The following is a 16,240-nucleotide window of genomic DNA, read 5'->3' as shown; positions in this document are numbered from 1 at the left end:
CAACATTCAGGACATTGCTCGTTATCTGTCAGCCAGATCAAGGATTAAGAAGACTCAAAAAAGCTGTCTAAATGTAAACAGGTGGAAAATCAGTGACACAAGTCAGGACAGACTAAAACTGTCAGCCAAGGGCCTGGCTAATAAATAACTCAATGGACAGCAGGGCTCTGTGGCTTTAACCCTGGTTGAGGAGAATCTTGACCAATTTTAGGGTAGTATTTCTGGCATTTAAAGGAGTTTCAGGGTAGGTTGAATCAAGCCCTCAAAGATGTCAGAGAACCAAATCCTCTCTCTTTCAAATCTAGGGGATTTGAGTCCCATTGAGCCACCCCTACATACAATACCTCTAGGAGAAGGTGACCATATAGTTGGTCTTATTGAGGCTCTTCCTTCAAAAGATGCTCCCAGCGTGGACCCCAAGAGACTCAGAACTGTTTCTGACTTGCCTACATTTATACTTCCCCTTCCTCTAGAAAGGCCTTGGTTTCTTCTGGGACATATGGGGATCTGTCACCACAGACAAATAGGTAGCTGTGATTCACAAAAGTAAGTGAACAGAATTCAGTTTCCTTGATCTCCATTCCCCAGGGAATGCCATCTTCCTTTCTCAAAAATCCCTTCAAGTGCTCCAGGATTTGTGATACCGTCTCTCACTTATGCTCCATAAGCACAGTTGTTCCAGTTCCAAACTCAGAGTAGTGGTATTCAAGTGACTAGGGAGAAACAGACTGATCCTCAGTTTCAAGAAGCTGAACCAGTGCTAAATGTCCTCAAAAGCCATTTCCCGATATAATCTAAAAAATCTTTGTTCTTGATCATCCACTCAGAGATATCTTGGTATCAGCTGGCCTTTCAGACACATGTATTTATCCACGCAACATCTCTAACCATGCATTACCAGCAGTGTTTCTATTTTACCAAAGAAGGATCTCCAGCCCTACCAACCTAACTCACACCTGCACCATGCGTACTGACCAAGGGGTTGTTGATAGTGGCAGCATTCAGGAGTGAATGAAAGCAATGGCATTTTACCTGGCTGCTCACTTCACCCTAGTTGACTGGTTGATTTGTTATGCCTGGAGACTACTACAGTTTACAACGATCTCTGGGAGCTGAAGCAGCTGGGGCATAGATTGGAGAGCTGTCAAGAGAGCATCTTGGAGTCTGGTCATTTTCTATGCACAAGTCCTAAGCTAGTGTTTAGAAGAGTTGTCACTGAGGGCAAGAGATGTTATTTGTCCTTGGCCATTAAGAGCCAAATTGGGCTGCCTTGCAGTGGCTCACTAAGCTGTTACCTTTTTTTTTTTTTGATTCTCCAATATTGTATTCCACAATCTAAGTTTTCATTTAAAAGAGTGTCTAACCCATATAGTTATGAAGGTAACTTTCAAACTGTGAAACAAGTATAAATCAATGCAGTGGTGTGTGCCTGAGTCTGCAGGCAGCGTGAAATAGCTTTGGAAGGTCTGAACCATCTCTTTTGTTCTCATTTTGACACCATGTGTAGTTGAGCTTGGGGAGAATAACATGGACTTATTTTTTTCCAAGCCAATCATTGTTGGCCAGAGACACCATGAGGAACTGTCCAGTTTAGTGCTTTCAGGAAGCATACAATTGCATTTAATCCAGACTGCCTCGCAGCATTAATAATTCTTTCAATTGAGCATTGTGGTGAAAAGGGAATCTGGGGAATGCAAAACAATATAGGTGCATGGGGCATCTTCAGAGCCACAAAATCAGTATGGATCTTGGTTATCTGCTGATATGGGGGGGAAGAAACCCTGCTTCTTCCTCCAATGAGAGAACGTGTAAGACGCTCAGAGAGGAAAACCTCAGAGTTTCCTGTCCTCCTCCCCATGCAGGAGCTGAGATGACTCACTAAAGAGGAGAAGACAGATGTTTATCTGTTGTTGTCTCCTTTACATGTTGCTCACGCTGCATTTTCCAAGAGCACATTTGACTTCTTATGTTTTCCTCTGGTGATAAATTTTAACTTTCTAACAGTAGGAGCAAAGGTTTTATTTATGCAGAATTAAATTAGCTATTTAAAATGTTTAGCTTCACTTCCTTGCTCCATTTTACATTTTATGTATTCCTACACATAGATCTAAATATGAAAGGGCAGAAAAATTCTTGGTGTTTGAAATGTTTGCTGTAAAGGATTTTTCATGACAAAGTAGGCTGTGACTATGGGAGTTAAGGGAAATAGGTCTTTTTCAGTGAATAGTGTTGTTTCCTTTTGTCTTTAATATTAGTTACCACTATTATTTGTAAACTTAATATTTTTTGACATTTTGTGGGTAAGAAAAAGAGACAGTCTGCCTGCAATTCTTTGTAAAATGTACAATTTTTAAACTGAACCCTGCCTTTATTAGGTTCAGCCACCTGCTCTGATTTCAAAGACACTTGTTGTATGGTCTAATGTCATGTATAGAAGGTTCATAATAATTTCCATCAGGAATGAAGCTAGTGCTACTCTGGCCACTATTCAATTAGTTATGAACCTAAAACTGCTGAAAAACAGGCAGGAGGGCCATGTGGGAGGAGCAAAAGTGACAGATTTGCTTCCCCCTCACCCCATTTGAGAGGGCACTCAAGTGACACTGTGACCTATTGCACAGAGTCACAAGGAGAGGCAGCCAGGCCAAATCTGAATGGTGCTGCAACCCCATGAACCAGGTCCAGAGTGGGGAGCTGGGCCCAGCCCTGCAGGACAGGAGCTGCTCCTGCAGGGTGAGTGTGTGGAGGGGCTCACTCTCCAGTCCATTCCCTCCCAGTCTTCCTGAGGCCACCCCTCAGTGGCAATTTTTTGGAAGGATGGGGCAGTGGCAGTTTCAGATTTTGTTTCAGGCACCCAAAAACCTCTTTGCACCCCCAAAAATAGGAAGTTCAGAGAAGTGCTCAGGGCCTCAGTCCTGCAAATACTTGTGCACATAAGTAGTCCAACTGACGTAAAAACATAAATGTGTCACTGCTTGCAGGATCAAAGTCAAAGTAGTGAACAAATAAGAATATAAAAAATCAAGTCTCCATCAGTACTGGTGAAATAAGGCTCTTTTAGTCACCTGGGAAACCAGTAATATAGAATGAAATAGCACAGGAAGGAGAACTTTATATGCACACCACTATAGGCAACATTGTAAAGCCACCATAGAACAGTAAGATGAAATACCAAGTTGTTGGTTTTTTTCCCCAAAAATAAGAAGTGAGAATTCATCGATTTTTATTTTCTTTTAGCATCAACAGTAGTTCAGGATTATTTCTTGAAAGAACTATTGAGAAAGCAAAACTTTAACATCGTCAAAAATACTCCAGACAAACGTCTTAGGCTTCTTTTATATCACTCTTAGATCTTGTTTTGTTGGATTTTTGGGGCGGGGGGGCTGGTTGATTTCTGTTTTGTTTTTGTTTGGGCACGGGGGGTTGTTTGGATTTTCTGAGGGATTTTTGGCTAAATACATGACACATTTTATTTTCCTAAACCCACTCTGTATAAAAAAATATTGGGATCTTGAATTAACCAAAATCCCCTGGATCCATTTAAAACTCTCCTTAGTAATCACTTTGGCTTTGCCAGCTTCTGATCAACTGCATCTTTCCCTCTGTGGAGTGCTTCTAAGAATCCGTAAAGATGGCCAATTTTTCATGTCTGTGATCTATTCACTTAGTGTTTCCTTTTGTCACAGACAGTTATAGCTGCTCAGAATTTGTAGAACTAATAGCAAAATCAAAAGAGGACAGAAGTCACAACGCAGAAACGGGAAAACACTGTGCAGTGTTGCTGACTGACAGGCATCCTATAGAGAGAATTCTGTTTGCCAATCAGCAGAAACCAGTTACCTATTTCTACTTAGGGCTTCCATTTTCATTTCAACTGCCTGACATAATTTTAATCCGTATCTGAAAGGCATTTTATTTGTGTGAAAGTGACTCTCTCTCCTTTCACTAACATGTCTGTCTGTCTATCTATCTAGAATATGTAAACTTAACAATTTATGGGTATAGTGGTGGAGGAGTCTGTTTTGTTTTCAGAAGATCTCTGTTACACTTTTCTATTTCTTTTGCTGATGTGAGAAGGTTCTGCCCTAATTTCCCCCCCTAGATAGTAAAGTCGTAGTGATGGTATTAATTCCAAAGCAAATCTAAATGGGGTTATGTTGACTAAAAGAAAAAGCAGTGTAACAGACTGGCTGACTACAGGACCAGTTAGTTTTAAGTAGATAACCTGGGGCCATATCTCAAACTGTCTTATACTAGCTGAGCACTATGTTTCTACCATCTAGGAGCAAATGTATTCCTGTTTAAGATAGCTGGGGTAGACAGGAAAGAAATACATACATTTTCACTTTATTTTATCTTTCTTTCACTCCTAAGATTTTCCTGTTTATCTGCACCTCTATTGTGACACCCTACAGTCATTGTGATATAACAACTTCAAACAAGAAGCAGCACAAAGTAGAGGTTTGCAGGGGTGGGTGATTAGTGGGAAGGGAGACATGAATTTTCCACAGCCACAAGCTTCCGTTTTCTTCTATTGAAGTAACTGCCATATGCAGTGAGGGGTATTCACCATTCATATTGCTAAAAACAATTACCCATCTGTTCCCTAGAGGGTAAAAAGCCAATATGGGATCCAAGAGACATTGTGCTCCTGAACGCTGGTCTTATCTGGGAACACCAGATAGAAGATAATCAGTACATTAATGCAAGCAGCCACTGTACTGGGCAAGTAAGGTGCATCTAACAATTTATTCGTAACAATGCTGACACTTCCCGTATTACAGAAATAATAACAACAAAAAGCCCTGAATAATAACTTCCCCTTAGTTTTCTTTTTACTGTACTTGCAGTATTCTTGCAGTATGCATTTATATACTGTATATAAATAGAAAAAAAAACCCACACCATCTTTCAAAAGAGAGATACTATTTTATTTTATTTCTGACTTCAGAAAATTAAATGGTTATCCATCTGTGGAATTATTTTTGAATGAATATGTTTTTAGGCTTTGTTTAGCTGGCTTATTGTTTACCATTTTGGAATGCTCTATGTATTCACAGTTGTTTTGTACTTGCTACAGTGGAAATACAGCAAACTGTATTTTTCTCCTTGCTGAGGTCTGAGGTGACCTTCTAATATAAAATATCCAAAAGTTTGGTAATCACAAAGGCTGCATAGGGAAAGCATCACATTTAGAAGAACTTCTGTGCATAAAAATGTTGGGGGGAGGGGGGATTTCTTTACATTGGATAAATTATTTCTGATCTGTTTATGGTTCTGCCCTGCTTTTAGGTTTTACAGTACACTAAATATGTAAATGAAAGATTTTTATTTGCTTCTGGAACTCTATGACCTGCACAACTTGTTAAAGATTTTATTTCTTTGTGGAAGAGAAGAGGGAAGTAGCCTGGTTTGATGAGGTGAATGGGGAACTTCAAACCATATGGGGTGGACCTCAGGCCCCTCGTAACCTATTTCTTAAAATATTATTCTGACAAGTCATTCCATATGCTTGTTTCAGTTAGTTGTTGGAGGAAGGCTGTGGGGTAGCTTCTTGTTGTTCAGTTCTGTTCCCATTATGAAAATGATCAGAAACAACAGACCTTTGGGAGCAAGGTAGCAAGCTGGATCCCAAAACATGTTACACATATAAATAGAATACAGCAAAAGTTGACCTTGAGCTTAAAATGCTGTACGTGTGCCTTTTGTATTGAACAATGTTTTGTTCAGCAAACAAAAAGCAGCTATGTTAGTACAATTTTCTAAACATCTTTGCATAACCCTTCCCCTCGCCCTTTAATAAATGGATTCATGTTCATGAATTACAGGGTTTGAAGTGGTGTTATGTGACATTTTCATGTATGAAAAGCATTTAGATGTAACTAAATTTCTTCAGGGACCTGGGGGTGGGTTTTCTGTGGATGGCTTTGACTGACACATCGTTTATCCAATGACTGATTTTCCTTGGTGGATCACTTATCATGTAAAGAACAGGTGGTTTTTAGAAACTTATAACTAAAGCTGCCTTTTTGTCATTGGAGACATGGATTCTTTGATTTTTATTTTTTTAAAAGCATTTAGGACTTTTGACATTTTACTTTTTCTGTCCATGGGCAAGTGGATGAGAGAGTAAACAGTTTCAGTGAGAACCTTAGGAAGCTGCCATGTTAAAATCTGGACTATGTGGAAGGATAAGACAGATAAGAAACTCTCATAGCCCTTGTCCTGCAGTCAGATCCCCATGGGTGGACCTTTGCACTGGTGCAGAGCTCCACAGACTTCAGCAAATCTAGCCCTGGCTGCTCAGGGAATAATACCAGTGTCAAGGATCTTCCCTGGGTCTTTTGCAATGTAATATGCTAACCATCTAATCACTGAACCACTAAACTAACCAGTCAACATTCTCTTGATTTAGTGCAGTTCACATGACTGAGGAATTTGTTACTGTTCTGAATAATTAGGGTAAAAATGGCATTTAGAATGTGATCAGTAACAAATGCACTCACAGGTTTCAGAGTAGCAGCCGTGTTAGTCTGTATTCGCAAAAAGAAAAGGAGTACTTGTGGCACCTTAGAGACTAACCAATTTATTTGAGCATAAGCTTTCGTGAGCTTCATCGGTGCATCCGATGAAGTGAGCTGTAGCTCAGGAAAGCTTATGCTCAAATAAATTGGTTAGTCTCTAAGGTGCCACAAATGCACTTACAGACATCGTGGTGATGGCAGTAGCATAAACAGATGAGAAGGGTGGACATCTTTGACGTAGTCTTTGTAAGCTCTAATGGGTTTGCTATGTGCTTAATTTGTAATGCCAGGGCTCGAGCAATTTTTTTACTTTCATAACTGATTCAGCAAACCCAGAGGTGCTGGGGCTATGAATTGCCAAGCTTAGAGGTGCTGGGGCTGGCAAAAATTAAGCACTGGTTTTCTATAAAACTTGATTCAGGAATAGTGAGGTGACTCTCCTTGTAGCTCACAAATCTGCTCACTTTACACATATGATGAAGTCCCATTAGCTTCAGTAGTACTCAATGTGAGTACTGTGAGAAGGATTTGGCCCAACATTCTATAAAAAAAATTCCCTTCCTGAGCAGAAATTCCACAGGGTTTTGGGCAGAGAGGCAGGAATCCCCTACAGATTCTGCCTGAATGACCTGCAGATCTCTATTGTTTCTGCTAATATCTTTTGATTAGCATGGATTGACACTAACTGTTCAGGTTTCCCAGATTTGCAAAGAAAGTATGCTCTGACTTTGCACCATTTATTTTCAAAGCTGAAAATCATCTACATTAAAACAAGTTAATTAAAAAGAATAAGTCTTTACATCAAAGAATTTTGTTACTCATCACCTGGATTCTTCCTTTACCTGTTACAGCCTGCCATTCAAACGTTAAACTGTGAATGCATCGAATTTTATAAACCAGAATTGTTTTAACAGTTAAGGCCCTGATCCACCTCCATGAACCACCTAGATTTTCTTTGATTTTAGCGAAACTGTGCGCGAATGTAAGGGTCAGCATGGATACTTTGCAGGAAAAGGGACCAAACTGAACTAGATATTTCCTTGGCAGCTGTTGTTTCAATTTCTATACCCAGAAATTAAGCTATTATTTAATCTTACATGATTTCTGAAGTAATTTTATCTGAAAGTGGCTCCTCACCCCTTAAAATGACCCTTTCAAAGTGCAGAGTCAGCAGAGTTGCTTTTCTTTATCCCTGTCATTTTTCTTAGCCCAAGAAATGGCAGATGAGAACATTTTCTTTGTTACAACTCATTCATTTGAAATGGAGGTGTGTTCAAATATGTTACAAATGAGGGGGGAAAGAAACAGCTAGATTGTTTGTCAAATTGTCATATTTTATTTATTTTCTCTTGTTAAAGAGAAGAATCCTGAAGTATATAAAATGAGATAAAAATGGTTAGAGAGACAAGGTGGGTGAGGTACTATCTTTTATTGGACCAACTTCTGTTGGTGAAAGAGACAAGTTTTGAGCTTACACAGAACTCTTCTTCAGGTCTGGGAAATGTACTCAGAGTGTCACAAGGTAGAATAGATTGTTTAGCAGATATCTAGTGCACTAAACACCCCAATAGCTACTATCGATGAAAGAGACAATTACTACGCTCTCAAATGAACTCTCACAGAAAAATAATAAGACACAAACATCTTATCATCTGCGGATGAACACTTTTCACAAAGCGATCACTCTATATGTGACCTCTCAGTCCTCATCCTCAAAGGAAACCTGCACATCACCTTCAAAAGATGAGCCTGGAAGCTTAAATTCATAATTTAGCTAGATACTAAAAAAAAAGGACTAAATAGAGACACTGTCCTGATGGCTTATTACAACAATCTGTAACCCACTTACTTCCACCACCACCCCCCATCTTTTTCTCTCCCTTTCTGCCCTATGACTGGAGAGATATTAATCAGCTACTTCACCTTGAATGGTCTCTTGAAGGATGTTTTAACTACATACGCTGAACATTCTATTCTACCTTATATTTACCTGTGACACTCATTTCCCAGACCTGAAGAAGAGCTCTGTGTATGTTCGAAAGCTTGTGTCTCCCATCAGCAGAAGTTGGTCCAATAAAAGATATTACCTCACCCAGCTTGTCTCTCTAATATCCTGGGACCAACATGGCTACAACAACACTGCATGTAAAAATGACTGTACATATGAAGATGAAATTGAAAATAAAATGTGGCACTATATTCTGTCTCATTTTTCTTCTCTTCCTGCTGTTGGACAGCAAAAAGTAAAAGGTCCCACATCTAGGCTTCCATGCAAGCTGTCATTATCTTTGGTAATACAACCATGCCTGGCACCCAGCCCTTCCTCTTTGTTTCTTTCCTCAGTTTTGGTTACTCCACTACTGAACTCTCTGGCCTGAATTTAATGTTTTAGAACAGATTTTCTGCTTTTCTCATTATCTATTCATCAGATTAATTGGCAATTCTGTTTGCCTTTGTTTAAATTAGAAACACTAACAGGTAATACAATAAATTAACTCAAATACATTGTTGAGAAAGGGGGTGATAAATACATGAAACGGGTACATGAAACACATGGGCTAGAAGAAAAAAATGGGGTCCTGTTCCAGCAGAAAGTAACTCTTAATGTTTGTCCCAGATGTTCATGTGCAGCAAAGCACCGTTTTCATAACTTTTGGAGAGCTGTCTCTGTGAACCTCCCAAACCTCCCAAGGACATGTTGTTCCTTGACTTTAGCAAAGCTTTTGACACAGTCTCCCACAGTATTCTTGCCAGCAAGTTAAAGAAGTATGGGCTGGATGAATGGACTATAAGGTGGATAGAAAGCTGGCTAGATTGTCGGGCTCAACGGGTAGTGATCAATGGCTCCATGTCTAGTTGGCAGCCGATATCAAGTGGAGTGCCCCAAGGGTCGGTCCTGGGGCCGGTTTTGTTCAATATCTTCATTAATGATCTGGAGGATGGTGTGGATTGCACCCTCAGCAGGTTTGCAGATGACACTAAACTGGGAGGAGAGGTAGATACGCTGGAGGGTAGGGATAGGATACAGAGGGCCCTAGACAAATTAGAGGATTGGGCCAAAAGAAATCTGATGAGGTTCGACAAGGACAAGTGCAGAGTCCTGCACTTAGGATGGAAGAATCCCATGCACCGCTACAGACTAGGGACCAAATGGCTAGGAAGCAGTTCTGCAGAAAAGGACTCTCTAATAGTCTAGGACCAAACACAGCTACAACAACATTGCAGTCATCATGCACTATGTCTAATATTACTAACACTGTTATTACTTGACTTCAGCAAAGCTTTTGATACGGACTCCAACAGTATTCGTGCCAGCAAGTTAAAGAAGTACGGGCTAGATGAATGGACTATACGGTGGACAGAAAGCTAGCTAGATCATCGGGCTCAACGGGTAGTGATCAATGGCTCCATGGCTAGTTGGCATCTGGTATCAAGCGGAGTGCCCCAAGGGTTGGTCCTCGGGCCGGTTTTGTTCCATATCTTCATTAATTCATTAATTAATTCAATATTTCTATTAATGATCTGGAGGATGGCGTGGACTGAACCCTCAGCAAGTTTGCAGATGACACTAGACTGGGAGGAGAGGTAGATACGCTGGAGGGTAGGGATAGGATACAGAGGGACCTAGACAAATTAGAAGACTGGGCCAAAAGAAATCTGATGAGGTTCAACAAGAACAAGTGCAGAGTCCTGCACTTAGGATGGAGGAATCCCATGCACCACTACAGACTAGGGACCAAATGGCTAGGAAGCAGTTCTGCAGAAAAGGACCTTACAAAGAAAAAGGGTTACAGTGGACGAGAAGCTGGATATGAGTAAACAGTGTGCTGTTGTTGCCAAGAAGACCAATGGCATTTTGGGATGTATGAGTAGGGGCATTGCCAGCAGATCGAGGGACGTGATCGTTCCCCTCTATTTGACACTGGTGAGGCCTCATCTGGAGTACTCTGTCTAGTTTTGGGCCCCACACTACAAGAAGGATGTGGAAAAATTGGAAAGCGTCCAGCGGAGGGCAACAAAAATGATTAGGGGACTGGAACACATGACTTATGAGGAGAGGCTGAGGGAACTGGGATTGTTTAGTCTGCAGAAGAGAATGAGGGGGGATTTGATAGCTGCTTTCAACTACCTGAAAGGGGGTTCCAGAGAGGATGGATCTAGACTATTCTCAGTGGTAGCAGATGACAGAACAAGGAGTAATGGTCTCAAGCTGCAGTGGGGGAGATTTAGGTTGGATATTAGGAAAAACTTTTTCACTAGGAGGTTGGTGAAACACTGGAATGCGTTACCTAGGGAGGTGGTAGAATCTCCTTCCTTAGAAGTTTTTAAGGTGAGGCTTGACAAAGCCCTGGCTGGGATGATTTAGTTGGGGATTGGTCCTTCTTTGAGCAGGGGGTTGGACTAGATGACCTCCTGAGGTCCCTTCCAACCCTGATTGTCTATGATTCTGTGAACCTGTGTTTCCTTCTCCTGAGCGGGTGCCTATTTCTCTTATTTTAGGGTGTCATAGAAAAATATAACCTCAATTCCACTGATCAGTTATTTTTAAATCTTTTTAACCCAAGCAGTCATATTGCAGATTATATCACTGAAAATACAAAAAGGTTCTAGTTATTGACCATGGAGAGGGAATCAAAGTGTCCAGCTTCCCCTGCTGGCTGTCTGGAACAGGCTGCAGTACCTGTTGCTTCTTGTTTGCTTTAAAGACTAAAGCTAATTGATACCATTGCTAGACTATAGCTTTTGTTCCCTTGACTAATGTTGAATAAGACTACACATTCCATCCAGTTAGATATTTGATACTAAAGCTATTTGAAGAAATGAAAAGCCACCTGAGTGTCCTCTAGATAAAATGTCTTGGGGTATATATTTTCTCAAGTTAAAAGCCCTAATGATGTGTAGGATGATAAGTTTCTTAGCAAAAAGAAACCCCTCACTGTGCATGGGGGAAAGTTAGGTCAGTGACAAAGACTGAACTTCCAAATTGCTCTTTTTGCACACGGAGTTGTGAGAAGGCAAGTTCAGAGTGTAGAACAGAAATTTCGTCTGCGTTTGAGTTCTACTGCTGAGAAATAACAGAGAGCTGTATAACTAAACAGAGTCTTAATTTCCTCAACACTACATGGGACAATGTAAAGAATTTATTTCTGGAATCTTCTTAAAATACAAGCCTGGTTCATGAACTTGCGCAGGAGCGGAGAAGAAAGCAAAGACCCTCTCCCCTCTTTATACAGGCAGGGAGAGGTCACTCACAAGAGCAGTCCTTATATTCCCTGCATCTGGGTAGCACAAGGACTGCTCACTTCTGCTTTTCCTCAGAGCAGGATCCTGGCAAAAGAGTTGGGACATGACTCTATGCCCTCTCCTAGCCTGTCGATACAGGGCTGGTGCACTGTGGGGAATGACGGAGCAGAGTGCTCGCTCCCTGAGTGCAAGGAGTGACCTGGAGAGATTGCGCCAGCATGGGGTCCAACCACTCTGGTGCCTCTCTTGGGACAGTGTGACCCTGCACCATCCCCCACACAGGGCTCTGGCTTAAAAAGCCAAGATCTTGCCCAAAATGTATTTTCTATAGGTAAATTAAATCTCTGTGGAGCCCCATAAATTGGCTCTTATTACTCCTGTGGATTGGGCTCTAGAGAACTCCCTCAAAGATTTCAGAAGCTTCTCAGCTCTGTATTTTAGGCTCTGTCATATGTAATATAATATATAACGTGCCTTGTTGCCAGGGTATCTGAGGCAAGTTTCCTGATGGGTGGAGTTCAGTTCTCCATTAATCTTTCCCTAGGGCTAAAACTAACAGTTCTTTCTGTCTGCATGAAAGTCATTACAAAAAAAAAATACTTTTTAAAAATTTGTAAGACTGTTAAGTGTTTAAACATTTGGACATATTTATACGATGGATCTTAGCTTATTTCATGTTTCTGCTAAGCTCTTGTTAGTTTGTCTATATTGTCTATAAGTTTTCTTCAAATTTGTCAGACAATGGAAACAGCTCACATAAAATATTGTCTTGCATAAGAGCTATGGGTTTACATGCTTAATATATTTTCTATTTTCTTATAGAAAGCTCTGGATCCTGAAAACACTTCTGCTTGTGCTTAACCTCAGGCACATGAGCATTCCTATTGAATTCAATGGAACTAGTGACATGCCCGAAGTTAAGCACATGCAGAAGTGTTTGAAGATTCAGAGTCTTACAAAATATGTTATTGCTTTTATGATTTCAGTATTTGAGGGGTACTTCACTTTTTATTAAAAATTGGGTGTACTTTTGTAACATATACACTGTATATAACACACGGTGAAAGAATTTGATTGTATGTGATGCAATCTTGATTGCCTAGTTTGAGGTGACTGCATTTCTCATGAGTAGGCTTGGTGTAGGAGTCGATTTTAATCTATAACTATCTGTAATTGTACATTTCAGCTGACGCACTGAAAGTGACCAAAAAAATATCAGTTGGTGACACTGAGCATGCTTGCAGGGACTGGGTATCACCAGCCCTGCAGCTGTGACATGAGTCCTCTCCAGCTCTGACGTCACAGGAGTGAGTGAGCAGATCCCTCACAGCAGAGGGCCGTCTGCGCTGGTTCAGGGCTGGTGACACCTGATCCCTGCAGGCACAAGGTACGGGAGGAGGCAGATCTAGCGTGATCACTTTATTTCATGACCCCAGGAGGAGGGACTAAGACCTGCGCCTGCCTGAGCCTGCCGTCCTGGGTAAGGGGCCCAAAGCCAAAGCCTGAGCCCCACCGCCACGGGTGTTGGGACCAAAGCTGAAGCCAAAGGACTTCAGTCCCAGGTGGGGGGCCTGTAACCTGAGCTCTGCCATTCAGGGCTGAAGCCCTTGGGTTTCGGCCCTGGCCCTGGGCAATGAGGCTTGGGCTTTGGCCCCAGGCCCCAGAAACTCTAATGCCAGCCTTGGCATCCCCATTAAAATGGGGTCGTGACCTACTTTGGGGTTCCAACCCACAGTAGGAGAACGACTGGAATAAAGATACTGGATTGATGGCTTACTACAACAATCTGTAACAAACTAACACTCCCCCCCTTCCTTTCCTCCCTATGAACGGAGAGTTGTTAATGGGTCACTGTACCTCGAATGGTCCCTTGAAATATGTGTTATCTACTTATGCTAAACAATCTGTTCCATCTTATATTTAGCAGTGACACTTTGAATTAGTTTCCCAGACCTGAAAAAGACCTTTGTGTAAGCTCGAAAGGTTGTGTCTCTCACCAACAGTAGTTGGTCCAATAAAAGATATTACCTCACCCATCTTGTCTCTCTATTATCCTGGGACAAACATGGCCAAAACAACAGTGCATAGAAAACCTGAACAGTTTCTGTCTTACCTATCTGAAATTGGTGGTCCACTTCTCCCAGGTTGCATTGAAAAATGGTTTACATGCTATTTCTATGGTATTATTTCCTTTCTATCTAAATTTAGATGTTCTGGTACTTTCTGAAATTGTACTTTGTAGGTTTCTACAAAAGGATTTCCCTTAAGGTATGTTATGGGCACATAGGTATCCACTACATGGTTAAAACTGTGTTGAGATTTATACTTTCCGAGAGCCTTTAGTCTTGCTTCATCATGTATTGGCCACACACAATGAAATGTTATGGATTCCATCCTGCAAAGGGAACCATGTGGATGCCCCTGCTGAGACCCATTTGCAGGAGCAGGGCCATAGTGGATTTCAGCAGGTGACTCTTTAGTTGTACAAATGGAACGTTTTGACTGTGCTTGAGTATGAACTACAAATTTGTATGCTGCCCAGTTAATGTTTGTACAGTGGTTTGAAAATTTAGTGTTCTATGTATTTCTATGTATTATTTCTGCAACTGACATTTCTAGGTATAGTACCTAGCAACCAAGCACCAAGCATTGTGATGAGCCCCATATAATGTGAGAATACAGCATATTATACTGGATATAGTAATGGGCACATTAGCTTTCCATTAGATAACAGTTAGAAGAATATTGGCTTTTTATGTCATGATTCAAAAGAAATATACTAGATCCAGATCTGTATCTTCTTAACCCCACATGTTCAAAAACCATTATCAGACGGCTAATTCTTCTCATAGATTTATTCTAGGACATTGTGAATATGGCTCAAATTCTATTCATTAGTGTTCTCATTACAATTAGTAATAAAGAAGTAAATGAAGCCTTGCCTATGTTTCTCTTGTTGCAAGGAAAATAAAGTGCACTTCTAGCTCTTGTGCTTATCTGTTTATTGCACAAAGAGCCTGTTTCATATGGTGAACTCCTGGACGGTAGCACAAAGCCTACTTCTATTCTTTGGTTGTTTTTGGAGTGGTGTGAGCCAGTCCTCCAAAGGTGCTGATCAGCAGTGAACATGGTTTTCCTCTTTTCTAGGTGAAGATAAGTAGTAAATAATGCAAAATTAGTACCCTGCTTGTTGACCTTTTAGCATTTACTGCTGCTAATTTTCCCCTCACACAAAACCAGTAGAGAACAGTTATTTACCACCTGCTAATAGCCACCCCAGCAGTCCCAGTAATTTTGCAAAAAGAGTTCTGAATGGAAACAGAAGTAAAAATCACTAACAATTTAAATCTTTATGGGATCTTTGGCTATAACAGTTAGTGGTTTGCTTTGGGTGTAAATATACTGAAAAGGAGGAATTACTAAATGCTTACTTCAGGAAAGCACCTCTGCTGAGGATGCCACTTTGGCACAGGCCCAAAGTTGAACACTTGCTTAAGTGCTGTTGTGAACGGGGATGGACTTAAGTACTTCTGGGGCTTGAGGTGGAATGACATGCTTTCTTCTCTCATCCTGTGCCTTCCCCTGTCGGCTGAGAATGTGTTAAAGAGTAAAAATCTTGTCACTGTGAGATTTAGAGTATTTGTTTTGCAAAATGCTGCTTTCTTCTCTTCTCATCCACCCACCCCCATTTTAAATGTCTATGGGCCTGTCTACTAAAAGGCCTGTTCCGTCCAAAATGTGAAGGAGAGAATCAAAGATTTTTTGAAGCACTAGATAAACACTGAAATTTATTTCCATTTTCTGCTCTTTGTGGCTATATCATTGTGTCAGAGACAGCAGAGTTTGGTACCTTTTATTTGCCAGTTTCCCATTGCCATTACCAATAATGATGGATTTTGCATTGGTAAGCCTCCTTAGCGTAAAGCATTTGATGAGCCAGTTTGGATTTGCCTCAGTTTAGATGTATTTTCATTTTTTTTTCTCGATAATTCCTTTATTGAATTCTTTATTTTTGGAAATCTTTCATTATTCTCTTATTCAAGTTACCCTCCCACCCTTTCCTCCCCTCCAAATGAATAGCTAGAAGTAAGGCAATAATACTTCGGCATTTTAATTCACTTATTAAATGCATGTACAGAAAATTTAAAATGAAACAAGTAAGGCACCAGCCTTTTTATCATTTTTCTAGTGTCTGCTGACTGTTGCATAAGCTAAATTATTTACAGTTTGATGCCTCACAAAAGAGAAGCAGATTTGGGTTATTTACTTCTCTGATAAGAAAAAATGGATTGAAGTTGCTGATATGTTCCTTTGTTAATTTCATATTTGTTCCCTGGTGTACAAAATCTTTTTAAAGAACTAATGCAAGACTGGCAGGCTCTTTTGAAATGGTATGGAAGTTGTAAGATTAAACAAAACATGAAAAGGTCTTAAAAATATAAGTCAGCGAGGGTTTGATAAAAATAAGTGCT

General features: G+C 40.6%; 1 protein-coding gene across 1 annotated transcript in view; it reads left to right on the top strand.

Moving 5' to 3' along the window:
* SDK1 (sidekick cell adhesion molecule 1) overlaps positions 1-16,240 on the top strand; it is a 638,385-nt gene that overhangs the window by 420,845 nt on the left and 201,300 nt on the right. The gene's annotated exons all lie outside the window — the stretch shown is intronic.

The sequence above is a fragment of the Eretmochelys imbricata genome, chromosome 10 (assembly GCF_965152235.1).
Source record: "Eretmochelys imbricata isolate rEreImb1 chromosome 10, rEreImb1.hap1, whole genome shotgun sequence".
NCBI lineage: Eukaryota > Metazoa > Chordata > Testudines > Cheloniidae > Eretmochelys > Eretmochelys imbricata.
Note: the sequence above shows the minus strand (reverse complement) of the source record. Positions and strands in the feature narration are given on the sequence as shown.